This window comes from Lolium rigidum, chromosome 6, assembly GCF_022539505.1.
Source record: "Lolium rigidum isolate FL_2022 chromosome 6, APGP_CSIRO_Lrig_0.1, whole genome shotgun sequence".
NCBI classification, from domain to species: domain Eukaryota; kingdom Viridiplantae; phylum Streptophyta; class Magnoliopsida; order Poales; family Poaceae; genus Lolium; species Lolium rigidum.
Window position 1 is genome coordinate 198,160,065 of NC_061513.1, and position 8,728 is coordinate 198,168,792.

Here is an 8,728-nt window from a genome sequence, read left to right on the forward strand (position 1 = left end):
CTAGTGGTTGGGGCGCCCCATGGGGCGCCTCCTCACTGGTTAGTGGCGATCCAATTTCAGTTTGTGTTTTATTTTTTGTCTTTTCACCTGCTAACCTTCCTTTCTGGGCCTGATTTTTGTTTCTCAAACAGCAATTTATGTCACCAATCTTTTTGTTCTTGAGGTTACAAGGGACTGAAAGTGGCACAACCATTTTAAAAACAATGGCAGCTGCCACGGCCTACAAGTAATATTGATGCGCAAATAGATTTATTTTACAAAAAAGGCAGCAATCCTGAACAATGGAAGGTTGAATGCATCACCGGAAGGTGACAACAACTTTTGTCCTACACAGAGAGCATCTCCTAGATTGCCACTCCACAAAGTTGATATATACGGGGAAGTAATCTTTGTGTGTAATCCAGTTAAGAGATTAGCTCATGAAGTACAGATGTAAGATGTAAGTCTGAACAGAAAGAAATTGGAAAGAAACAGAACTCTGTGGCAGCACTGAAGTGTGGGCATCCCTGAGAAGCCCGCCATGAGTATATGGGTTGTCAGTGGGCCTGAACAAACAGGACCGGAGGCATCGAAGCTACAGTAGTCCATGTGAACCTGTGTCATTGAGTTTTAGAAAAGATATTGTAAATGAATTAAGCTTGCAGTGTTAAATAAACCAATGAAACCAGATAAGAGATATCAAGGAAATAACGGTGTATATACAACAATGTTAATTACAATAGGCATTGCATAAAGGGAGGATATCAGCGAAGCTCAAATGTTGCAACTCTCCTAATGAGTCAACCTACTATTGGCTCAGTTTGGCTTTGAAGTGGCATGCACTTAATCAATTCATTCACACTTGGAAAATAATAGGGATTACAATTTATGCGCCTCTTGAGAAGTAACTACATGATGAGTATTCAATAATTTTAGAAGCACACATCATATACAACTATATAGGATAATCGTTTTCAGTCATCTGATTAAAGATTTGATTTATGCACCTCTCGAAATGTAACAACATGATGAGAATTCAGTGATTTCAAAAGCACAGCATATACAACTATTAACGCGGATTTAGTACCTATGGTGGTAGCTACGAATGCATTTAGGGGTGTTCGATTTTGTTCCGTGATCCATCTTGTCGATTTTAAAGTCTGTGTGGCCGACGTGCTCATTTGTGTCAAACAAAACATAGACGTGCATGTTTACTATTAAAAGAAGCCATGTATTCATACCAGAAAAATTCTAGCCATGACCGTCGCAGCAACCACATGGCCGCCTCCGATCCTGACCTCACCGTATCCAGTACCACTGCCTACATAGTTTTATAGGAAATAACCAGCTACACACCTGGCTAGCTACCCACCATCATACACCCATTAAATCCGCCCTACAGGACATTTCCACCCGTTATCTAAAGATAACACCATTAGACCACATTTTTTCTCTTTCCCCAGCTGACCCAAACTACACTACTCGGGTTCCGTCGTCAAACACTCCATTAGTTTTATTATAGATCGAGTGTTTCATCGTGAGTTCTTGTGGGCATTTCTAACCAAGTCCGCATCTTTCAAAACTCGCCCAGGCTCCACAAATGACCTGGCTCTGCCACTGAATATAGGATAATCATTTTCAAGCATTGGATTTATATGTGATCAAAGTAAATCAAGTTAACAACAAGGTTAAAAAAAATTAACTGATGAAAGATTCTCACCAATCCTGTAGTACAGGTGAAGTGCTGAATCACAAGATGTCTAGCTAACACACATCAAAAGTGAGAAGTATGTGATACCCTATAGCTAGGATTATGCAAATGTAAGGTAACACTTGGGGCAAAGGGAAAGCATGCCGCAACAAGCACAAAACAGACTGCTGACTAAAGAATCAAGAAAGATTATTAAAACACCATACACCATGGTAGTAAATAATACATGTAAGAAGAACAAGTTGTGAGATTACCTTTTCAAGCTCCTCCGGTATATATTTTTCAACATCATTCTTTTGCTAAAAGAAGACTGAAGATACATTGTTGGAACTAAGGTTTGAAACACCATTATCCGGATAAAGAAACAACACCCTGGGCTTCAAAGGCACAATATACACAACATGTCTCAAAAGATAATTTGTCATCAAAGATGTAGGACTGAATATGCAGCTGTCGATTCTGAAATATGAAGAACACATCATCAAACCATATATATCAGCTGACTAAAACATTATCCTATAGGGTATAATAAGATACCATCAATTGTCTCAACAAGTACTGGAACAATGAAGGCATCCCTGAGCATGCAATGCTTCAATCTCTCTATGATTCAGTTCAAAGGGGATAATGATCAGAGAACTAACACCCCTGCAGCAAGTAAGGCAATATTAGTTTCATTCCAATTTCAAATATTCTAACCAAGTCTTACTGCAAATTTCACAAATAGTTCCACACCAAACTAACAAGATTAAAAACCGTAGAAATATAGGACGAAAATGCAAGAATATAATTTTTGTCAACTATCAATAGTAAATGCTTAAACTTATAAGAAAACACTTTTTCCCAACTATCAATTTTAGAACAATTCGCCGAAAAGTATCTCCTAACTGAATAAATGAGGGTGCATAAGAGCATCTCCACCGGCGGCCCCGGCTCCGATAACGTTTTGGGGGCCGGGAGCGAAAATGGGCATGCACCGGTGCGCCACAAACGGTGCCGGCCAATTTTCGAGCCCAATAGAATCGCTGGCAACCCCGTGCCAGCCCCTTCGCCAAGGGCGCGAATCGGGCGCGCCAGCGCCTCGCGGAACGACGGTTTTCGAGGGTGGGGCGCCTTGTCAGCGAGAGGACGTGCGGTTCACATCGGAAACAACGAGGAGGAGGCGGCAACTACGTCGACCTTGCCGGACCATCCGAGCTGCCAGCGCCAAAGGAGGAGAAGGCCGATGAGGAGGAGGCCAACGACGTCGACAGCTGGTCCTTCGGGTCATCCAACGGCGACGACCTGGACTTCAGCGCCTCGATTCCCAGCGCCGCTAGTTTTTTTTTTAGTTTTTTAGTTTGAATTTGCGTTAAATTTACAAATTTCGTTTGAACTTCGTATGAATATCGTTTTCAAAATTTTAATTTGATTTTCTAAATCTATCGAGGCCGCCGGTTTGGGGGCGCCGGTGTGGGAGTAGCATCCCCAAATAGAGGATGTTGTGCCGACGCCCCCCATACGGCAGCGCCCCTGCCGGCGCCTATTTGGGAGCTGCCGGTGAAGATGCTCTAAGGCTATCTATTTCTAATAATCAGATCAGATAAAAACAATATTTCCATTTAATTTTCTATTATGATTCAAACTAACACAACCACAAGTATATAGTGAAACTGAAGAGGAAGCTTAGTAGTTAGTTTTCTGTAGCGAACCTCATGGTCCACTACAAACCCTGAATCTGGACGCATAATTGTAAAAATACAGATTAGTAATGGATTACCTCTCCGTGATCCGCAAGCAGGTGCATCGCCTAAAACCATTCCTAGATCTCAATCGTCCAAATCTCACACAAAAATGAAGTTAATATAAGAGCAAGGAGTGGCCTAAAACCAAGAGAGGAACAAAGGACCTGCCACCTATCATTCAATTAGGATCAATCAAAGCGCTATAGCAACCTATTGCTACAGTTACAAAGAAAAGAAAGGTTAGGGGTTATGGCAGTCATGAATAATTACGAAATTGCAGATAAACCACGAAATAGAATACACCAACCAAGGTTGTTCATAAATGTCTAATAGTTCCCACTTATGAATATTGAATATAAAACATTGGTCAGCTCAGCTGCACAAAATGTATGCCAATTGTGGTTGCGCATTTTAATAAAATAGAACTAAGAAAACACCAAACAGATCTAATCTAGCTAGCAGACTAAACAAAATCACAGCAGCAGATAAATACTATGCACTGATGTTATAGCTCCAATAAATAAATCTAAACACCACTTGCTACTGGAACAAATTTGAAACACGGACGCCAGACCATGGAGGCATGGCTAGCCCACTACCTCCTCACAGTAGCACCAACATTAACAGCTGCGTCAACTTCGCCTCACCGCTCAGCTGGTGGACGCAATACCAAAATAACAACAACTGAGTTGCAATACCCTGCCCAAAGTAAGACACGAAAGAAAGGAATTGGGCGAAGATGCATACTCAGATAATCGCCTCGGATCTTGTAATCAAATCGTCACCTCGGATGCATACTCCACCTGAACAGCGCCCCGGAGGGCAAGAGGAAAAGCGACGGGGGCGACGTGGAGAAGAGGGCTCTATGGTGCAGTAGTAGGCCGGCAGGGCGGCGACGAGCAGTGGAAGGAGACGGCGGAGAGGCAGAGCGCTGCAGCCTCCTCGTTCGCCCCAGCAGCGCGGGCTCCCAAGGGCGAGGACGACGGCCTCGTCCTCCCGCTCTCTGCTTCTATGGAGTACGCGACGGCGAGGGCTTGGGAGTTGGGACGCCGTACGCGAGAGGAGAGGGCGCCGCCGGGGGTGAGGACCTGGAGAGGGAGAGAAGGGCACAGGTCGGGAGCGGCCGGCTAGGGTTACCCTCGCTGGTGGGTTCTGTTTGATGCTAGGACGGTCCAGATTGAAGCGGGCCTAGTTCTTAGATCGAACGGATCGGGTGGCCCTGTCCTCCCTACCAGCGAACGCCAGGTGGATGTCGTGGAGGGCTGTGGCATAGGGCAAGTACTCACGCACTTGCTTGTTCTCAATTTCATCACCCAAACATGGCTGTTTAATCATCTCTAGTATATACTTGAGCCAGTTGGTTTTTCTTTTCCTGGGAGACGATATGTCGAGTCAGGGCTGCTAGACATTTCTAAGATCGATGATTACCGAGCATACATGGTCCAGTTGCGCCAAGATCATGATTGGCACTTGTGTTGCTTCTGTCGGTAGGACACGTCCCGACAGTGAGATCTCCGTATCATCAAATCGTGATGGCCCCGTTGAGCTACCTAACCTAAGTACTGCGACACTCATCACAGGACGATGTGTATCTGACCTCGCTGCATGATACACCCCACTTCGGTGCTAGAATTGTTCTATCCAACGTTAAGAGCATCCCCGCCTCTAAATAGGCGCCGGCAGATACGCCAGCAGTGTTCTATCGTGGGCATCGGCGAACGTTCCTCCATTTGAAGAACGGTTTCCACACCGACTTCCCCTAATCTGATGCCTCCTAAATTTTTTGTTTTATTTTTACAATATTTTAAAATAATATTTCAATCACAAAAAAATATTCATACAATATTTCACATAGTTTAACATAAATACAAAGGAAATTGTTCATAAAATAATTTAAATTAAACCATGCGTTGTTGACGGCTCCTCTCCTCGCCAACAAATGCGTAGCCAGATTTGCCTGATGTTAAACATAAACACCTGCATCTTGGATTTCTTGGTGCATGTGAAGGAAAGCGGCAAATTATTGGGATAAATGCTCTACTTCAGTAAGAGGCCCCTAATAATCAAATGTTGATCATCATTCACATGTTCATCGCGCTTGCTCACAATGGTCATGTTGTGCATGATCACACAGACGTTCATCACCTCCCACATCTGAGACTCAGACCAAGTGAGAGTAGGGTACCTGATAACAGCGAAACGCTGTTGAAGCACCCCAAAAACACGCTCAACATCCTTGCGAGCTACTTCCTGGCATGTCGCAAAATAAGCGTCCATCTCCGAAGATAGAGCCGGGATTGTCTTCACAAATGTACAATACGTTGGATAGATACAATCAGTTAGATAGTACCCCTTATTGTATGCGTGGCCGTTTACCTAAAAGTTCACGAGAGGAGCTTCTCCCTCAGCGAGCCTGGAAAACACCAACACGTTGATATCATTGTTTGTTCCTACCATGCCAAAGAAAGCATGCTAAATTCAAAAGTCTTAGTCTACCACCGCCTCAAGAATGACACTGCACTCACCTGTATACCCCTTGTAGATCCCTTACCAAGAAAAAGGGCAATTCTTCCAATCCCAATGCATGAAGCATCCCGGGAAACGCTTGGGCTTCATTTTGTTTCAGGATTGGGCTGTATCATCTGCCCTTGGTGCTCCCAAATAATCCCCACCAAACACCTCTATGACGGCTCGGCAAAACCTGTAGACAGTCTCTGAACATGTCGACTCCTCCATGCGCGGGTAATCATGGGATGTATCTGGAGGACCTCCGTATGCAAGACAGCGCATTGCAGCAGCGCATTTCTAGATTGAGGAGAAGCCCCACAATTCTGTGCGATATTGCTTGCTCATGAATTAGTCGCCGTACTCCCTAACACCGAAGACAATCTTCATAAACAGATTCTTCTTCATCCTAAACCGGCGCCGAAATTTCTTCGGCGAATGACTAGCGGCAACGGCGAAGTAGTCACATTCAAGCAGCATAGTGCCAGCTTGACAATGCCGATCGATGTTCCTCCTCTTTCCCGGCCTTGAACCGCCGCGTCGAGGCACGACGAGGAAGGGCTGGCGAACGCGGAGGGGGCTCGTCAGAATCAGATGGTTCTGCTGCTGCCGCCGGACAGCGGTAGTGTTCTCCTCCTCCATGAACAACTGCACCAACATCTCTTCGTCGATGTCCATCGCGGCAATCCGACGAACACCTTGCGGGCGGGCGGTTGGGTGTTTGGGCGACGGTGGCGGCGAGGTCTATTCCGTCCGAAAGAGCGGTGGCCGGTCGAGGGATTGGCAGCAGTGTCGATGGACTACGGTTTATGGACAAGAGGGGTGGAAGGAAAGAACGGGGACATGAGTGCGACGGTGGCGATGGGTTGGAGTCGGCTCGGGTGGGGGTGGGAGGAGGGGGAAACTGACACGTATGGCTGGCAGAAGGGCCCCGCAGGTGCTTTCCTACATGGATGAGGGTGCCAGCGCGCCCGATTCACGCCCTCTGCAAAGGGGCCGGCACGGGGTTGGGCTCAAGCTGGCGCTTCTATTGAGCTCAAACCCACGCCGACGCTTTTTTGAGTGCACCGGTGTGAGCCAAAAGCAGCGCTAGCCCCCAAATCGCTATCAAGCCGCCGGTGGAGATGCTCTAATTTAGCCCCCTCCCATCCCGCCACATGCGACCTAGCTAAGATGGGCCATCACATATTCCATTTGTTGTTGAGACTATGTATTTTCAAAACGGGTGTGACAAATTCTTGGTCGAACTTAGTTATATGTTAATTCTCAGCCCGATCATGTCATCGATCGTTAGTTTTAAGTTAACACATGTTACAACTTACGGGTAGCACAAATCATAAAATATTTCAATGATCCATGCGTTCTTTTATCAGTTGCAATTAAAATAATCCTAATTTCAACCATATTGCAACTCAAGCTAACAGTTGCCTGGGGAATATCTGCCCATAGGCACCTGACCTGAATGAGCTGGTATGGATCGCTATATTCACCCATAAGCCACCTGATTCAGTTGCAATTTAAGCTAGGCGAATCAGGGTGCAATTCTCTGGTCTAGGAGTTAACTGAAAATTAACCTTAGACTAATCATAATGTGAAATATCATAGACTAGTAGCATACATATGATACTAGTTTATGATAGAATACCTACAATGCATAGTACTAGTATCATGAATTAGTATCATAGTTTCATCCTATTTAATGTTTTGTATAATCTCAATGCAAATATGTGTACATAATATGTTTTCCACTAAAATTTCTAGTTTTACGTGCTATGATACCGTATCTACCTATGATACTACTCTCACCTCTCCTCATTAATTGATATGCCACATAAATTTTTTGTCTACGTGACATGCATGATACTACCTATGATACTCATTGGCTAGTCTAAGTCATACTACTAATTAACTAAGAATTAGCAAAATATTTTTAATGAAGGCAGCCACCCAATCTGTGCATGTTAGATTGTGTATTAAATAAAAATATACAATGTAGCAATGCTGAACAAATCAATTTACTAAAAAGGGAAAACTAGGTCCACCAGCGCGGCAGCTTTTTTCACTGACGACAAACCTATCGCCCCTGATCATTATCCACATGCTTAGGAGCACGCATTAGTAGAAAATGAGGCTTTAATTTCGATTGGCAACAGCCATTTATCCCGGTTGCGCAACCGGGATTAAATATGCGCGACTAAAGCCTCCCTCTTTAGTCGAGGTTGCTTACGAACCGCGACTAAACGCCCGTCCACGTGGCCGCCAGCAGTCCGTCGGGGCAGAGGACCTTTAGTCGCGGTTCTCCTGGCCAACCGCGACTAAAGGCCCCCCCCCTAAATCTGGTTTCTTTTTAATTTGTATTGTTTTATTTCTTTTATATTTTATTTTGTGTTTTATTTTAATTTTGAAGAAGTTTCAGTACACATATTCTACGGTACTATATACATGCATATGAATGTACAATTTCAAACAAATTTGAAATTAGAACCAAGAAGAATTCAAGAGGATTATACAATATATATTCAATATCGGATGACCATATACAATTATGAACAAGTTTCCATACATAATTTACGGCATCAGAAGTTCTACGTCCTCGTAATAGTGTTCTCCTTTAGGATGGAGGACTTCCCTCATGAACCATTCTGCTAGTTCCTCTTGAATTGGTCGGAAGCGAGCTTCTGGACTAAGCGTCTTCCGGAAGTTATTCCTCTTGATGTTGTTATCCGACGGCTTCCGCTCAGAGGTGTATCTCCGAATGAACTCACAAACATAGTATCCACATAGATTGGTCCCCAGCGGCTGAATATCC

The 8,728-nt window shown here is 44.4% G+C and overlaps 1 long non-coding RNA gene across 3 annotated transcripts; it reads right to left on the bottom strand.

Moving 5' to 3' along the window:
- Window positions 1-226: 226 nt before the first annotated feature.
- LOC124663878 lies at window positions 227-4,474 on the bottom strand. Of its 3 annotated transcripts, none has more exons than XR_006990428.1 (4): window positions 4,162-4,474; window positions 2,228-2,338; window positions 1,945-2,149; window positions 227-594 (listed from the first exon to the last, which is right to left on the bottom strand). It is a non-coding gene; the product is annotated as an uncharacterized LOC124663878 (long non-coding RNA). The 3 variants fall into 3 exon arrangements; XR_006990426.1 differs by lacking the exon at window positions 4,162-4,474 and adding an exon at window positions 3,450-4,151; XR_006990427.1 differs by lacking the exons at window positions 227-594; window positions 4,162-4,474 and adding exons at window positions 601-1,778; window positions 3,450-4,151.
- Window positions 4,475-8,728: the final 4,254 nt, after the last annotated feature.